We start from the raw sequence: 18,532 nt of genomic DNA, 5'->3' as shown, positions 1-18,532 counted from the left end.
TTCACGGCAAGTTTCACAAGATGGTGAACGATAACATGAATCATTAGCTGTCAAGACTTTGAGAAATATTCCATGAATAATAGGAGCCTGTTTTTTTTTTCACTTGATAACATTTTGCAGCGTTTCAGTTCACTTAAAATTTGTTTGACAGCCGTAATGAAAACATTCCCAATCCAGCCTTCCAAATGGGACTGTCAGTACTAGAGCAGAGCACAGGATCATCAGTACCCTTTGGGCTTGATTCATACACACTGTAATAAGTAGCACATTGATATAGCAAGTGGCAGGGAGACAGAGAGCATCATTATTGGTGCCGTCTCCTGCCTGCATCCATTTAACAAATCTATTATAGAACATCACACACTGAGAAAGAGACGCATCTGTATCGCAGTCTGACAAATGGACTCTAACAGGAATGACTCATCAGTATAGAAAGTAGAAAGAGCCTCTGATGAACAGTCTGGATCTTTGTGACAGGACCATTTATGTTATATTTCAGTGCGTGTGTGTGTGTGTGTGTGTGTGTGTGTGTGTGTGTGTGTGTGTGTGTGTGAAAGACATTTAACAAGTGGGTGAAATCCAGCAGTAGGAAGTGAACAATTATTTGTGAATTCCCTGGTGTGGGATGAATGGGAGTGCACTTTCAGATGTGCTCTCCACCCCTGTCTTATGGCCCAAACATTCACTTTCCGCAGCGCCCCTGAGGGAAAACTGTGTTTTACATGCGAGTGTGTTTGTGTGTGTGTTTATACAAAGAGATTAACTGAAGGTTTTCCCAGCAAAACCTATTCCTTTTGTTGTTTTGGCTTTTGTTTAAGTTACAGAGTGGGCTTTTGTAGTTTTTTTTCTTAGTTCACTGGCAAACTCAAAACTGAGTGGGTAACATGGGCTCAAAGTTTTAATGCTGGAAAATATATAAAGATATTTTTCAGATGATGGAAATTATCTACAGTAACAGTTTCTACTGTCAATAAAATCTGTATAAAATTGTTGATATGCAGATTCACACCCGTTTGTTTGAATTCTTTTACTGATAATATCTGCCCACTTCTGTCACCACCCTCATATAAAGATGCAAATACAGCGATAATATTTCATGTTTCTTTTTGCAGCATGACATGAGAATTTGACAACTTGTAGAATATTTGTATTATATATTTGTTTATTTTATTTAACCTGTTGTTCTTGAAGAGATCTGGGCTGTGGCTGGAATATTCTATTTATATCATGTGTGGCAAACTTAATATTTTGTTCCATAGCGTTTATTACAGCCATTACAGCCACCTCTTTCATTTCCTGACAGAGGTGGCTGTAAATGAGACAGGATGTCATGATAATCGTAAGTCCCAAAAAAGCCTTTTGTGACTTGTCATCATGTATGAGATTTGTTGTTTTACTCATGTGTTTTATTCATGCAATATTGATGATGATGAAGATGATGATGTTAATGATGCTGAGGCATCTGTATCCACACACACCCTCCCTCATATCTGTCCTCTCTCTGCAATCACAGCAGTAAAACCTGGGTCAGTCCCAGGACTCTCACTATGCATATTTGGCACTGTGTGCAGCAATAAAGAGCCCTGTGTGTGTGTGTGTGTGTGTGTGTGTGTGTGTGTGTGTGTGTGTGTGTGTGTGTGTGTGTGTGTGTGTGTGTGTGACAGAGAGAGAAAGGGAAAAAGAGAGGAAGATGATGATCTGATGGTACAGAATGCCTGGTGGTTCTATTGCCAGGCTCCCTGCCTGCACCCAGATACGTAATGAATATCATAAATCTTTTTAATGCACACCAACACTTGTGTGCACACAATCATGCATATGCCAAGAGCCAAATTTCTCTGTTATTCTTCCGACTTGTACAGTTGCAGTTGGTGGATAAATGAAGAGATTGTGATTTAGAATATATATGATTGGATTTAGAAATACAATATGCCCACAGAACGCAAAAAGTTTTGCACTCTTTATATAGAATATGAACAACAGTGTGTGCAAACAGCAATTTTCATTGTGTTTTTATTGAGCAGTAGCATGTGTCCTACCTCCTGCATATCCATCCAGCACTCGGGTAATACCCTCGCCTAAACCACATAGAATTATTCCAAAAGTGAGAACATGGTTAATGGAGTGTGAGAAAGGACACCTTCAAACAATGTCCTGATATCATCAACTTGTGTTCTGGGAATACAAACACACCGAGAAAAACCAAATAAGCTTACGGTTCTCCTGAAGTTTGTGCACTTTGATGTCTATTATATCGCTGTTCAGTGACTAAAGTCATCAGACAAACCTAAGCACTGTAAACTAGATGGAAACAGAAGAACCTCGGTTGCATGTGTTGGCTCTCAGTTGGTGTAAAACATCATCCAGTGTGGATTGAATGCATACAGTGGCATTACACTGGAACTTTATAGTTTCATGATTTTCTAAAATAAATACGAAAGGAGAAACAAAAGTCAGGTTTATCACAACTGCAGATGGTCGAGAGGAGAGAAAACATGCTGGAAAACTAATTTCTAATGTGTTTATCTGTGTCAGTAAATCCAGAGGAAGTGAGCTGGAGGTCAGGAAGTAATGAAGTTTATGGGAAATGTGGCCTTGATTTTCAGAAAGACTAGCACTATATACCAACAATATGACATGGAGGCTGCCAATTATCCTGGCTGTGGTCTTACATGTTTACAGTAATTTTAACAAGGTAAGGTTTTTAATTGGAGCAGGGTTTATTGGTGCTTAAAAAGTGCTACACACAGCACATTTAAAAGGAGACAAAAAGAAGAAGAATGCATGTGCTGCAAATAAAGAATCTTAGATTCAAAGCACAGTGATGCAGTGTGAAGAAATGAAAGATAATTGGTTAAGGAAATGATAGAAACAGTAAAGGATTGTTCTGACCTCAGAGCAATGGAGTTATCACTGCATGAAAACACAGAGGTCCATGCTTGAGAGAGTCGAGTATAGAAAGCAATAAAGGCAGAGAATGGACAGAGGGCTGCTCTGGAGAAATGTGAGGCGGTCTTCAGTGACAGGCCTGTGCTGTCATTATAAATATGACCAAGCTCAGCTAAGACAGTGGCTGAACTTCAGCTTTACCCAGCACTGGTTTTATGTACGTGCGCATCACGTGCTGGGCACAGGCCACAAAGTGCCAGAGTGGCACCAAAACAATATCAGAGCCTGCTGGCGAGTGCAAGAGAACAGTTTTACATTTTGTTACACGGCTGCCATCTTTGAGCTCTGAATCCTGGACTCCATCACCCTCACAGTCTTTATTGTACTCGTGCAAAATCTTATCTTTTACTATAATCATTATTGTGTATATATTTTATATAAATACATACATGATATAACTTCTGTTATTCTTAAATATGGCAACATGTTGCCATTCAGCAATTAAAGATGACGACTTTCTCCAACACCCTTTACACACAATGTCTAACTATTCAGTGGTGCTCGTTTGTAAAGTAGGCTGCTGGAGATGGGCAGGTAAAAATCATATCATATTGTTTCCTTTGGCACCAATGCAGCTAAAATGTAAACATTACGTGAGGATATCTTAACAATAATTTACATGCAGATGCGATGTTACCACAGTAATTAATCAGGCATTTCATCTGCTAATGAGTAACTTTTACTGATATGGAGTCAATTTGTTGTTTTAAGTTGACTATTTACGTTTTTTGTTCTTTACTCTCCTGATGGGATTTACTGAGCTGACTGTCTAAAGAGTCATTCATGTGTGAGGGGGTGGAGATTCATATGTAAGAAACTGGCCTACTGAGACATTTTATTGCAGAAGCGCTATGAATGAAAAACTATGTGCTGCATAATAAAGGAACAGTGTTTATGTCTGTGGGTGTGTGTGGTGGTGGTGATGGTTTTATTGCGGGGGTTAATATTTTTTTATTAATCTCTTAGTAAAAGTATTCAGCACATTCTAGCTGGCAGGGTTCTCCATGCTGGCGTCAGTGACACTCCCTGTGTGTGGGGGGGAGACGTAACCTGCAGATGTGGGGCCACTTAAGTTAATACAGCTACTCAAACGCACACATGCAACTCAGCAAGAGCGGTTTCCCTTATTCAGCTTGGAGCATGGCACCTCCTCCAAGGACCACCTGCTGTTTAATACAAGTGCACAGAGATAAATCCTCTCCTCACACACACACACACACACACACACTTTTACCTCTACATATGCAGTTCTGACATGCATATATATTAGCTCCTGGGCATGAGTGTAAACATATGTATATTATACCAGTCATGAGCACACAGACATACACAGTGGAAAGAGTATGTTAGTTGTACTCTGCGCTCCAGATACTTTTGATTTTTCATTTCAGTTGCTCGATATTTTTACATTTATAACTCTGGTGCGTGATGCATTCGTGTCTACCCATTTTCTGTCTCTGACTCTAACGTGGATCTACCCTCTCTCTTGAGCCAATCGCAGACAAGTGGGATCACATTTATGAGCTTGGTTGCCAGGCAACAAGGAGGGAGAAAGCAAGCGAGAGAGTGAGTGTGTGAGAAAAAGAGGGACGTGGTGGCAGAGAAAAAATAGCCATGTTGTTGCCAAGAGGAGAGGAGAAATCTGAGAAAGATGGTTTAATTGCCTTTCACAGACAGCATGCCATTCACGGTCAACTGGAGACGCACTGGAGCTGGAAGAGTTCATCATGCAACCAAAATGTTTGAAGCGAGATTTTGTCCTATACATAACCAGGTTAGCATCAGGTTAAGTCAGCTCTTGTCCTTACCTAAACCCCAGAGTGGTACTTAAAAACGGTGTGACATAAAAGCTAGGTGCAATTTAAGTTTGGCTAAATTAGGATAAATTAGTGCCATTGCTGGGATTTAAAGTATTACTGTGTAAAAGGCAGCATGTAGCTTCTTCATGAAGGCACGGCGAGTAAGGAATAAAAGGAGGAAGGTACAGAGAAATAACTGCAATACCTGGAGTTTCTAAAGACACGAGTTTTTACACACGCACAAACACAAAACTAAGCGGGCGTCTAACTAGCATAAAGGTAACATTTAGCTAATACACTTTCTGTTTAGTGTACGCAAACTGTGCAAAAGCGTACTTATCTAAAAGCACAACTTTAAATTTGTCTTGTTTTCCTTTGCTTACGAGGATAATCCTCACGTGTTATGCTAATGTGTATTTTGTATTTGACAAATTTGTGAGATTACCACATGGAGATAGTTTGATACCTTTGATTTATGGTCTCAAAAAAAAAGAAAAAAAAAAAAGCTATGACACAACGTCACCAAACCTATGTGTTTTTTTAGAATTCAATGATTCGCTTTTACATTGTTATTTTGTAACATGCTATGTCAGCCCTGATCTTACTGTAGGTTTGTTAATGTTGTATAATATGAAATGCTGAACAGAACAAATTTTGGTTGTAGGTAGGGTAAGCCGTTTGCTAGATTGAGGGTCAGTTCATACATCCAAATAAGTGTCTAATTCTGTGCCTAACTACACCGAGATGTTGTAATGATAATTTCTTTCTTTCTTGTTTTCTTTCTTGCTTTCTTTCTTTCTTACCCTCCCCTCCCCCTCTCTCTAAGTAGGCCATGGCTGAGGGGTCTGTTGTTGTGGAGGGCAACAAAACAACATTATTGTTTTTAATTAAGCCTCGGCCACTGTGAATCTATTTCCCTCCCTGCAGCCCCTCCATCGCTCTTTTCTCCCTCCTCACTTAATCCAAATATTGCGTTCCTCCTCACGTTTTCTCTTTTTCCCCCCTTTGCCATCTCTTTCTTCACAACATGTTTCTCCTATCAAATTTTTGTGTTTCTCACAATTCCTGTTCCTCGATTGGCCTTTTCCTTCCCTCCATCGCTCTGTCTGTCTCTGGCAGCTCTCTGTGGACATTTCCTCATGTCACAGTGCAGTATTGTCCCAGAGGTCAACAACACAGGACATGCTCTATTGGACACACAAACACACACACACACACTGAGACACACATGCAATGTCCTCGCTCAGTAAGCATGGGAAGCTGAGCTCAGTGAGTCTCACTGCTCCAGGGGCCAATCCTGTTTAATCAGTAAAGAGGCTGGGCGGAGGAGCAGTGTGAGTGTGCTTATGTATCTTTGTGTTTTAGGAGTTTTGTCAGGAACAATTTGAAGCACAAGGTTTTCTTTTACATTTACATGCTTCTATTTTCACTTTTAGCATTTAATAACTTTTTTACTAAGTTTCTCAAAATACTGATGCAACTCTTGCAGCAGTTAGAGAAAAGCTAGTATAATGGTGTGTACATGTGTTTGCTGACAGCTATGTGAGAGTTAGGTGTTAATCCTCAGCATTAACGACCATCAGCCAGGCGTGATAACTGGTGTGGCTGGTGCTGGCTCAGCTGCATGCGCGCGCGCGCGCACACACACACACACACACACACACACACACACACACACACACACACACACACACACTCAGATGGCTTTCTTTCTATAAACCCTAATGTAATGATCAGAATTACATGTCCAATCTCGACCTGTTATGATCTTAAAGGGATTCTCCCTGATTTTAGCATCACTCATAGTCTGATACAAAGTGAATGTTGCTGTGCAATATGTATTACATGCTGAACAACTTCTTTGTGTTCTGTAATGTTAGGAGGAAGGACTTTATATCTGTGGAATGTTAAACATGCAGCAATCGTTCTATCTTTCACTACAAGAGTTACCAATAAAATTGTGATTTTCTGGGACATAAAATACAAACCCAGACCAGCTTTGCGTCTCCATACTTCCTGCAAACGTCTGGACTGCTGTCAGTGCTGCTTCAATTCTTTTCACTTGCACACCTGCAATTTCACACCATACCTTCTGCAACTAGCAAATTTCAAATTGAGAAACTGGCTTGACTTTTGAGTAGTAATGAAATCTGTATTCAACATTAAATACTTTAGTACAGTTAAACAATTCAATTGATTTTATTTCTGTTCAATGAATCTGCTTTTCTTTACATTATTTTATTTGTCATGTGAGTAACATCTCGTGCCATAATGTTCCCTCATAATGGACGCAGTACCTGTACAGATGCAGGGATATCTACGCCGACTCCTCTCCCATTCATATTTTTTGCATCCCCTTCATCCCCTCTCTCTCTCAGGTCTGCAGCTAGCCCAATGATTGTGTTGCCATGGCAACAGTGGCACACAGATGCCAGTGTGTTATCTTTTGGGGAAAAATCGAACCCCTTATTCTTCTGCATGTTTTCTTTTTATTTTATGAGCAAATGTATTAAAAAAGAACAATAAAAGTAGAAAAAGAAAATAATATGAAGGAGTTATGGCTCGAGGCTCCATGTATAACATGCCATCACTCACTCCCACTTACTGTGACAGTCATGGACCATCATTCTTTTGTTTGTCTCATGTTCTCAGAGCCAGTTCTATACATTATTTTGCTCCTTGGGGGATCAATAATGTGCAGAACAGCAGACGTGCATACATGATGCTCAGACTACATTACCCACAATGCTATATTTAGATCACTGCAGTGCATGACTCAGCAGAGACAAGCCTAACTCTGGTTGTGATGGCATAGCTCTGACTGGTGATTCCACGGTGTCATATGTGCATTTATTATTCATAAATTATAACCATATCTTAGATCCTGTCCTTTGAGGCAATTTAATTAGCTTCAAAGGACATTTCATGGCATGTAAATATAACACACTTTATCCTTTAACTTTTGCTTTACATAATGGAAAACTACTATCTGATGTTATGAAACCCAATGCATAGAAAAGCATAAAATAATAAATGATTTTTATGTTCCTCTTCACATGTGTTTTGGTTTTTCAGGGACAAAGTCAAGAATTAATCAAAAGTTTGCCAAACATTTATAATGATAACAACAGTTAATATGCAATTATAGGCAGTTGCCACACAACTGCACAGCAACCTTTATATTCACGTGTAATTTTTTTGTTTTGTGAGAGAATGTGTTCACTGCATACCAATTAACTCTAAGCACTTCTCCCTGTTGTAAGCCCTGTGTGTTCTCGGCATGCAAACCAACATGCCAGGAAACCACACTGAGCAGTTTTGTGGAAAATTTGTGAGTTTATCTAAAAATGTGTTTTAAGAGAAAGCAGCCAAAATGGCACAAACACAAACACTGACGCTAAAAGAAAATATGATTTATTTAAGAGTACCAGCAAGTAGCCTTGAAGGATGTTGGTCTTGCACAACTTCCAGATTTGACCTCCTGACCTTATTTGGAAGGAAAATTTCTTGCACTCCATAAAGCATCTCTTGTAAAGAACATGTAACAACAGATTGCAGTATTTAACATGTAGAAGTTCTGGTTTATCCCAGTTTTTTGTAATTCACCAGATTACTAAAATATGTGCATTATTCTTGGGAATAACACATTTTATTGTTTCATTTAGTGACTTTAGACCATATATATATATATACTGTAGCAATATCAGAGTGGCATCAACTTTATTACGGCCAGTTTGTTTTCAAAAATGTTAAAATGTTCCTTTAAAAATACATCACATCACTGAGATAAATATAGAGTGCAGTCCCTTGTTTCAGGGCCATTTTTGGAAATTTTCTGTGTTAAAATTGTAAAAGACAGAAAGGCAGATTAGCTCACCCCACTGGCAACAAATTTCTGTTATTATAAGGGAAAAAACATAACTCTGGACTGGATCCCATGACTCAGTCAAATGCTATTTTAACAATGTATGGATTAGAATACTTGACAGTGACTTCAAGTATGTGGAGAGCACTGTAGTGTTAACCCTCTGTTCTTTGTGTGTGCTCCTTTTTGAACTTTTGTAAATGCGTTGTGAGAAGTTTGAAGAGCAGTGGCCACAGAAATGTTCAGCTGGCCATTTCAATGCATGATACAGGAGAATGCACATATGCACAGACAGCAACAGGGTGAATTTGTGACGGAGATAAGCTTTCCCTTGAACCCAATACTGAGTGGCTTTCTAAGTATTTGCCAGAGCAGTGAGAGCACTTTAAGATCATGTGTCATGTAGCCTCAAGAGGTTAGGAACTGCAGACAGCTTAGAAAACCAGCCACTCAACAGCCGGTGCTGAGGGAAGCACCTCCGCCTACTCTGGCATCAGACAACAGCTTTGTTTAAACTGTTCTTACCAGTGGGTGAGGTGTTCCGATCTGGATTCAGAGTTTTCCTTGTGAAAACCATGTGCTGTAGGATTGATACTCCACCTAAACTGAAACTCAGGTTTGAACATTTACGGTAACAGTAAAAGATATCAGATCAATATCAGGTTGTTAAGATGCACAAATGTACTTTCCATTGATTTTCCTTTTTATTGATCCTAATTAGGTGTCATGTTTCTGTATTCGAGTAAAGTGAATGTGAAACAGCAGTGCTACTGCGTGATTATGTTCTGTTTTTCCCTGACAAGGGACAGGATGGTTTCCAGTGAGGTCATCAACCTTGTAGGTGGAAGGGATCCAAGGTTTTGTGTATAACCGAGTGGGATGGCTGTTTGAATAAACCCGACCACAGACCTGATTTATAGTATTTTTCTGTATGCCAAGTTTTTATTAATGCTGACTTAATGTTGAGGACATTCTTATTTTTCTACATAAGCTATTTAAAGAGTTACATACGTGCATTATGTGTAGTCAAGGATGTAAATGAACTTATCATACAAATAAATAATGCTTAATTATTAGCTTAATTGTTATATTTTATATATTAGTACTCTATATACAGAAAGGATTAATTAACACCAGAGCAAGACTACATCATTTGGCACTGTGCTGAAATAAAGTGCCTAATCCAGTGTTTCTCAAACTCTTTACATCGTTCCCCACATGGCGAGAAGAAATATTTTCACGCCCCATCTAAACAAAACAATGACAGAAAGGCCTAGCTGCAGCTTTATTTAGATCATAAACTCATTCACAATCAATCCTTCAGTAGTTTTTGTTTTAAACAAACAACTTTCATTTCAAACAACTATTTGTAACTTTTGTCACTAGACTGCTTCATTAGTCTGCACCACTTCTTCAAAAAAGCAACAAGTTAAACAGAATGTGAACATTGGAAAAATACATTTCAGTCTTAGTTTTATTTAAAAAAAAAAAAGAAATCCAGAAACTTGTGAACAGAGGTGAAAAATATATATTTATTGAGAGTTTAATACTAATTACTCTTAGTGGCTGCAGTGAGCCTGTTTTTGACTGCAGAGCTGTGGTGGGGCGTGGTTTGTGGCGCGGCCGTCGGGTAGGCGGACGCACCTAAACGGCATCCCCATTCATGCCTCGGCGGCTTAAACCAGAATGAATCAGGTCCTGTTGTTGTTGATGATGTGTGTAGGCTGTAGCCGAAAAGCTGCACCCGCATGTGTATGTCAACTGCCGCAATAAAGAAGTGTACTGAAAAGTGCGGACATGTGCCTAATCAAACAACTTGTTTTTATGGAAATTGTTTAGACGGATATCAAAGAGAAAATCAGCAGAAGACTTGATGATTATTTTTTTTCCCTCTGAATAATTTATCAGGCTTTTTTGCTGTTTAACCTCACTCCATTTAGGAATGTATCAAATCTAATAATGTGCAACTTAACTCAAAGGTGAAAGGCACACGCAGTCACTTTGCTTCCTTCGTCTTTTTGCTGTGTTGGTCTGAAAAGTGAATCGAGTGTCGAAGTGCAGTCTCAATATTCAACTTCATCCATCCATTTGCTTAGCTTCTTATTCATTTTAGGGTTGCAGCTTGCCCAGCTTTTAATCAAGAGGCGGGGTCCACCCTGGAGAGGTCGCCATCACATGTACTGCATACTGTTTATTCAAATACAGAATAATAGCTAAAGCATTCTAGCACACTAGCTAAAAAAGCACCAAGCTTATTCACATCTTCAGTGATATTTCACTTCTGAAAAAATATTAAATTTTTCTACATCTGTGAGAAGAAGGAACCCATGGAGCAGTTCAGATGCTAGAAGGAAGGTCATGGAGGGTATGCTTAAAGCCTGTATTACTTTGAACTTTGCTTTTCTCTTCTTACTGATTGGTAGAGACAGCAGAAAGCCTTTTAAGTTGCATTTTCTTCTTCTTTTCTCGTTGCATTTTTTTCCACTGATTATTGTGTAATGTAGGTTCAAGCTAGCTAACTTGGCCAGTTTCCCTTTCTCTGTTGGTATTTTTAGCATCAGAAACTGTCCTTTGGCAGCATCCCCCCATTTCTGTGTAAAAAAGGCCTATACCCTGTCTGGAGGCCTTTAGTTCAACCCTGTCTTTGTCTCTGGGGAGCGAGTGTGTATCTGTATTTTAGTTCGTATGCTCATGTGTGTCCTTGTGGATATGTGTGTAAGAGAGATTTAAAGCCTCTGTAATCAAAGCCAGAGAATGTGCATGCTTTCCCAGGCCCAGCTGACTCCTCTCTAAACCATTGCACCAGTACACTGGTCTACTGTGCCCTGCATTTTATTGGGTCCAAGGTTGTGGGCTGCGAATTACTGTATACATTTGTGCATGTCTGTTTGTTGAGTAAGGAAGTTGGACTTCCTCTGTGATCATGAAGTGAGCTCTTTGATGCTAAGGTTCTTTGCCAAGTAGTGTCTAATCCTGGAGCAGGGTTGCTTTCTTGCAGGCTGTTCTGAACTCAGGTCAGTTTTTCAAGTTCTCAGGGTCAGTTAATGGAACTTAATTATGCTTCATATTTGACATTTTTTTTCGCATAGAAAGGAGATCAAATGGCAGGGATGGAAACAGATAAAAGAAACTGCAGTTTCAGGTGATGCATGTTAATATATTTCTTTGATAGAAGGGAATTAATGTGCAGCTGGACTACACAGAAATCGCCTATTATTTTGTTTACTTGCTTCTGCACATTCAAACCTGTGTTTTGACCTGTCACGTTGTTTGAATGTGTATTCCCACATGTTAGGAAGCAAGAACTCTGAAAGAGGGGGTTTAATGTGTATTACTGAAAAATTTAGAGGAAGACTAAGACAGAGAGCTGAGATATAGAGATGGAAAAATGTAACCTTTTATTTCTGCAGCAATAATGCACATAGACACATGAGCTGTCTCCTATTCCTTTTAAGCTAAGCTTCTGGCTCTAACCTGTGACCTGTCTTTGTTGAACACAGATGCACTTTGGCTTTGACTTTTATTTATGGCACAGTACATTACTCCCCAGCTGTAGCTGCATTTCTGCAGTTGTGATGCCCTTAAGATGAGTGACATGGATAGCTTTTTCAGCGTATGCATTTCATGCTCCAAGGCAACTATTTTTTGAAGTATAAGTTGATAAACTCTATATGGTTCAACAACTATCCATCCAGGGACAGACAACCATTCACACTCACATTCACTCGCACATTCACACCTAGTGACAATTTGGATTATCCAATTAACCTATCCCCACAAGCTGCATGTCTTTGGACGGTGGGAGGAAGCCGGAGTACCCGGAGAGAACCCCCGCAAACACGGGGAGAACATGCAAACTCCACACAGAAAGACCCCAGCCTGATGGTGGAATTGAACTCAGGACCTTCTTGCTGTGAGGCAACAGTGCTAACCACTGTGCCACCGTGGTTCAACAACTAGATAAGAAAAACCAAAAAGGTACAAATCACATGTACATTTTGTATCTGAACTCTTACATTACACAGTTTGTCTACAGCCTCCACGATCTCGTCGCATGTTAGAAACTGCTGCATTTGTCATTTTTCCTGGCACCTATCCACCAGTCATCAGTACGGTTTGCACAGTTTCGCCACTGATGATGGGAGAAGTGACTTTTATTCCATAAATTCCATCTACGTAATGCAGAAGAGTTGCTTGTGTTGCCAGGGGTTCGTCAATCAAGTAGGTCAGCCACTATCACAGGCAGACTGCCATACCCTATTTCATTTTTCAAAATTAACAACAGCATGACTGATGCAGGACATGTGGAAAGCGCTTAATTATAGATCACATACAGAAAAAGGTGAATGTGCTATGTGCTATTAAGGAACTTTGATGGTATGTGAGTTTTTTTGTTTTTGGTTTTTTTTTTGCTTTTTCTGTGAAACAGAACAACAACAGTTAATCCCAGCTGACTGGACAATTAGTGCTCTTACTCATTTCGGGACATAAAACCAAGTTAATAGAAATTCCTTGAACAGAAAAGGAGCTCTGCGGCCATCGCTTCATGATGATTTCTTAATCTCGTGCAACTGGGGAGGACAATGACTGCTGTAAAAATCAGCTAGACTCAAGCAGAACATTGATTGCTCGGGTTCGTCTCAGCTGACACTCATCTGGGTCCTGATTGATGCGTCTCTGGGGACGGCGTCTGATAAGCAGCTGCAGCATTAAACTGCACCCGGTTTGAGCATGATACCGTTTCTAAAACTGTTTTTTTTATTTTGTTAACATTTGATAATCTGTATTTATTAATACTTTTAAAACCAAACTACTATAGCAAAAAGACACCAAAAAATGAGCAGTTTACAGTTTAACACATCAGCCATGAACCATTTAAATGAAAACAAACACAAAAATGAAACAATAAAAAATTATAAAAATAAATGAGGTAGGAAAGACTCTGTGGGGAAAAAGTATGTCTTGAAAAAGATTTAGAAGAGGGTATTGATCTTATTTTCTCAGACTGTTCATTTTATAACTTAAGAGGTTAGACAGCAAATATCGTCAAGGAACAGATAAAAGATCTTCGCTCAGGAGACACAGTCTTCCACTAGGCTCATTAAGGAAATTAAAAGTTCGGATGTAAAACACAAAGGAAATAAAACATTTGTTGGAAATCATTAATAAGTAACCAGTCAACAGATATAAGGAAACTAAGCTAATGTCTGAGTTTGTGCATCAGTTCATCAGCGATCGCCTATCTTAGTCTTCCGTCATCATAGCTATTGCAGTTAGGGTGGAAAGATGTGTTTTGACAGGAAGTGACCTTGTCATGACCTTCTGACTGATGTCATAAATCCAGAGTGGGTCAGAGGTCAAAGCTAGAATGTACGTGTCACAGTTTCTGTCAAGTCAAAACATTTCTGACTGACAGCACGACTTGCAGTTCCAGGCTGAGCTTGACTTTATCTGACACGTAATTTGAGTTTGACCAAACCACGTGGAGCTTGAATCAGGTAACAATGCTCATAAGCTGGGCACTTTAATTACTTATTAAATATCCAGTCTTACAAATTGAAATCATGTCATAACATGACAGAAGGGCTGTCCCAAGGGGCACCTCCAGAATTTTTTCATAAGGATGGCCATATGGGGGCCAGTAAAAGTACTGGAGTGGCACATCCCGGGGGTGACGACGGGAAATCGTGAGGGACATACAAAGAGACACTATACGAATGACAAAGATTGTATATGCAGGAATAAATAAGAACTTTATGTTTCAACTCGTTGGCAGTTGTTTTCCTCTGTCTTGTGCTCACATTTATTAAAATCATTACCATATTAAACAGTCTTGCCAAGGGGGACCACTGGGGGGGAAATGAAGTGAAGAAAAAGAGACCTCTATCTCTGTGTGGCGAGCAGGACCTTCTACAGTGAACCAATACCATCCTTAAAATTAACATTTTATTTACACAATTAATAAAAGTAACTCATTCAATGATTTTCTGCTGCTTATCCAGTTCAGGTTTCACGGTGGGGCTGGAAACTATCTCAGCTGTCACCGGACATGAGCCGGGATACACTCTGGAAAGGTCACCAGTCTGTCACAGGGCTAACACATAGAGACAACTCATTCACACTCACATTCACACCTATGGCCAATTTAGAATCGCCAGTTAACCTAGTTATGTCTTTGTGGGAGGAAGCCAGAGTACCCAGTGACCACCCACGCAGGCACATGGAGAACTTGCTAATTTCACACAGAAAGACAACAGATTCAAACCCAGGGTCCTCTTGTTGTGAGGTAATCATACCATGCAAGCATGTTGTTGGTGTAGTATCCTATCACATAAATGCTAATGTGTCCTTATTTGAATCAGACTGCGGCGTAACAAAAAGATGAGGTCAAATTTTGGATAGATGATGGGATCCCAATCTTGGTGTAAGGGTAAACAGATTCATATTCTACCATCATTGTGTCTTTTGTCATTTCTCCCTCTGCTTTCTTCTCTTTCACCACAGCGCCAGCTGCTCATGGCTGCCCTTTCCTGAGTTTGCTTCTGTTAGAGATTTTTATCTTGTTAAAAGGGTTTTTTATTCTTTCCCACTGTTGCCAAGTAGTTGCTCATAGAGGGTGTTTAATGTTTGGGTTTCTCTATAAACAGTGTTGGGAAGGTTACTTTTAAAATGTATTCCACCACAGATTACAAAATACATGCCCCAAAATGTAGTTTGTAACATATTCCATTAAGTTACTCAATTTGAGTAATGTATTCTGAATACTTTGGATTACTAATTATATTGTCATGCTTTTTAACAACATAAATTGCTGTGTACTGCACTATTGCTGTGTGATTTATTACTATTACTGAAGGCTACTTGCCATCGAGCTAACATTGTTAGCTGGCGTTAGCTGAGGTTAGTTCATAGACTTTCAGAACTGCACATGGTTATTTGCAGCTAGCAGGTTGTTAATACTATCCATCAAGTCTACGAGCCTATGAACTAACCTCAGGTAACCCTAGCTAACAATGTTAGCTCGGAGGGAAGTATCCTTCAGTAATAGCAATAGTACATCAAAGATACTGAAGTTGCACATAACCCAGGTAGTTGCCACAACTAAAACAAGGTAGTTGCAGCAGGCTAACATTAGTTTTTAAAAAAGAACTTGTTTCCAGATGTTTCTTTAGGTTGCAGGTGGAGTCTTTTGACGCTGAGAGCAGCTTGATTGGTGGCAAACAGAGTTTGCACTACACTGTTAGATTTCACCCATCCCTTTCTTCTTTAAATGTGAAGTGGTGTCAGAATTTCCAAGTAAGAAATGCATTCCTGCCCGATAGAGAGGGGATAGCCTAACATATGAAACAGGAAAAGACTGTATTCTAATGATCACCTTTTTAAATGGTAACTGTAACGGAAAACAGTTACTCATATTTAGTATTTAAAATAAGGAACACTGGCACATAAAGCACCTTGATGCACTTGCTGTGATTTGGCTGTTAATGGTACTGAATAAAGAGAAACTTGAAGCAACCCCAGAAAATAAAACACCCAAAGCAGCTTGATGTATGCAGAGTTAAATGTGTTTTAAAGTTTTTTATGGCCACATAAAGATAAAAAACACGGAGAGCAGTCATTAAGACATTTCAAGATCTTTGTACGGCTTGTTGACTTGTTCCCAAAGGAGCTCAGCAGAAGTAACAGCTTAAATCACTGAACTACTGTATTTCAAACATGTGAGACATTTCTTTGTTTCTACTGAAGTGCTTGGCTCTAATTCTTGTGACCTTAACTGCTCCTGCCTTTGATCTACACAAAAAGCACAGGTAAACACAGCCACTGTGACTTCATTTAAAATTGATCCACTGGCTGTAAAAACACGCAGTTATAGTGTCGTGATACTGTGCAACATTAGCTGAGTGTGTGAAGTGGATATAGTTGGTTTTCATCATATTTACGCGTTCCCAACAAACCACCACATTATTATCTATGTTAATAATATGGGGCAGGGATAGCTCAGTAGGGTAGAGTGGTGACCCCATGATCGGAAGGTTGAGGGTTCAAATCCATTCAACGGCTACCCTGAGGTACTCCTGCTTCACTGAGTGAATGGATTAAATGCATTCACTCAGTGAAGAACATCATCACATCTTCATGTTATTGACCAGTAAGGCAAATGAGCCTTAACACCGTTACCACCAGTGTTCTTCTCAGTCAGGATCTTTCCAAACCACGGCCTCTTGTGGTTTATTGCTTAAGTATAATGTTTCATGCTGTAATGCATTCCTTCAGCATGCTGTATTGGAGATTTGCGGCACAGGATTTACACTGGAACATAATGTAGATGCTGTTGTCTCAGAGGTGGTTTGTTTTGGCCAGGGCTGTCTAGTTGTCTGGAAAGCACAATCTCTGTCTTGGTTTCATGGTGAGAGGAGAATCTAGGCCTCATGAATAATTCTGCTTTATCAGCCGGTGCTACTACTGCAGACTCTCTTCCCATCTTCCTCTCTTTAATCTGTCTCCATCTATCTTTGTCTCCTCCTTCCTTTCTGCCTTTGAGTTTATCTCTTTCACCTCTCCCTCTTATTGTTGCTGTGTCACTGAAGAGATGCTGCTGTCAGGGGAACAGATGGGCGGATGCTGCAGACGTCTGTAACCCTGGCAACCACAGCCTCACCTGCTCTAGCATTAACCCTGCCTCTGTGTTTTGCCACCTGAGACACAAACGCATCGTCATCCTGCACATTCCTTTTCGTCTGTATATCACCTATTGCATTGCTTTTTTATTGTCTTTCTTCTTCAGTCCTTGTTGTCATATTTATGTGTTTATGTGTTTCATCTTCATGTGTGGCTGACCCTTTGAGCTAAGTCAGGGTTACTGACAGTGTCTTTGGATGTGCAATCTGCTAATGGACTGTGGCCTTTAGTGGATTTACAGCATAACTAACAACACTTGGCCGGGTTAAATTTAACAGACTATAAGTGTGTCAGCTTTCCTCGCTTTACACGTCTTATTATGTCTTTTTATTCCCTTATCATTAAGGGAATAAAAAGTTAGGAAATAATTATAAAAACTGCAATGATCTCTAATCAAATACAACCTTTCTCTCAGATTACCTTATGTGAAATGTGAACTAAATGGGGTTTTTTTTCTCATTCTGACTGGTTTTCATTTGTACAACCTAGCTAAGGTTAAGGGATTGCGTATAGTTTATGAGAGTCCCTAAAAGTTTCAGTGATGCAGTTGCCTTTTTAAGTGTTTTCAAACCAAACGGCTCACATAATAGATGATGTATTAGTGAATGGGAGCAGCAGGCAGTTGTTTGTTTTGGATGTGGGCTGCTTGTGACTAAATGTGGAGGATTCGTTCTTCATTAAAGTACCAGAAGCAGCTAAAAAGTCTTTAGCTGCTTGTGTAATATTTGACAGTCTGCGTCTCTTAACAGCAGAGCCAGAAAACAAAGTCTGCAATGTTGAAACATATTATCATATTGCAGGTATGCGTGGCATAATTACTGGTGCCAGCTGGTGCGTTTCCGAAACTGCTGGACTAGACTCAGATAAAAATGAATGTTTGGTCCAAATGTGTCCCACATCTGCAGGTTTCTTGTGGGCAACATTTGGTCTTTACTGATGGTACTGACTCAGAGTGAGTCTGGCTGCCTCAGCCCAGTGACAGGTCTACCATATATGGGCTGGTGTGTCTTGGGCCACATCTGGCCAGCACACCAGTTACCAAACCTATAACTGAGCCTTTATTCCCAAAAGCAGCCCAGATTAGGCTCAACTTTATCTGCTATCTGGAAGCCAGATAATAAAGACAACAAGCTGTGTATTATGTTACACAGCATGTCCAGCCTTGAAGTAAATGGCCTTAAACTGGAGAAGTCAGCTCACGGTCCTATCAGGACAGGGCAGAAATTGTAAAGCTGCAGTG

General features: G+C 39.8%; 1 protein-coding gene across 3 annotated transcripts in view; it reads left to right on the top strand.

The window, feature by feature from the left end:
- LOC147338543 (protein MTSS 2-like) overlaps positions 1-18,532 on the top strand; it is a 78,237-nt gene that overhangs the window by 24,446 nt on the left and 35,259 nt on the right. The gene's annotated exons all lie outside the window — the stretch shown is intronic.

The sequence above is a fragment of the Aulonocara sp. 'chitande type north' Nkhata Bay genome, linkage group LG1 (assembly GCF_057382095.1).
Source record: "Aulonocara sp. 'chitande type north' Nkhata Bay isolate Kocher_YH1m ecotype deep benthic linkage group LG1, A_spYH_male_GT1.1, whole genome shotgun sequence".
Lineage (NCBI taxonomy): Eukaryota > Metazoa > Chordata > Actinopteri > Cichliformes > Cichlidae > Aulonocara > Aulonocara sp. 'chitande type north' Nkhata Bay.
The sequence above is the reverse complement of the archived record's forward strand: the minus strand, read 5'-3'. Positions and strand labels throughout refer to the sequence as shown.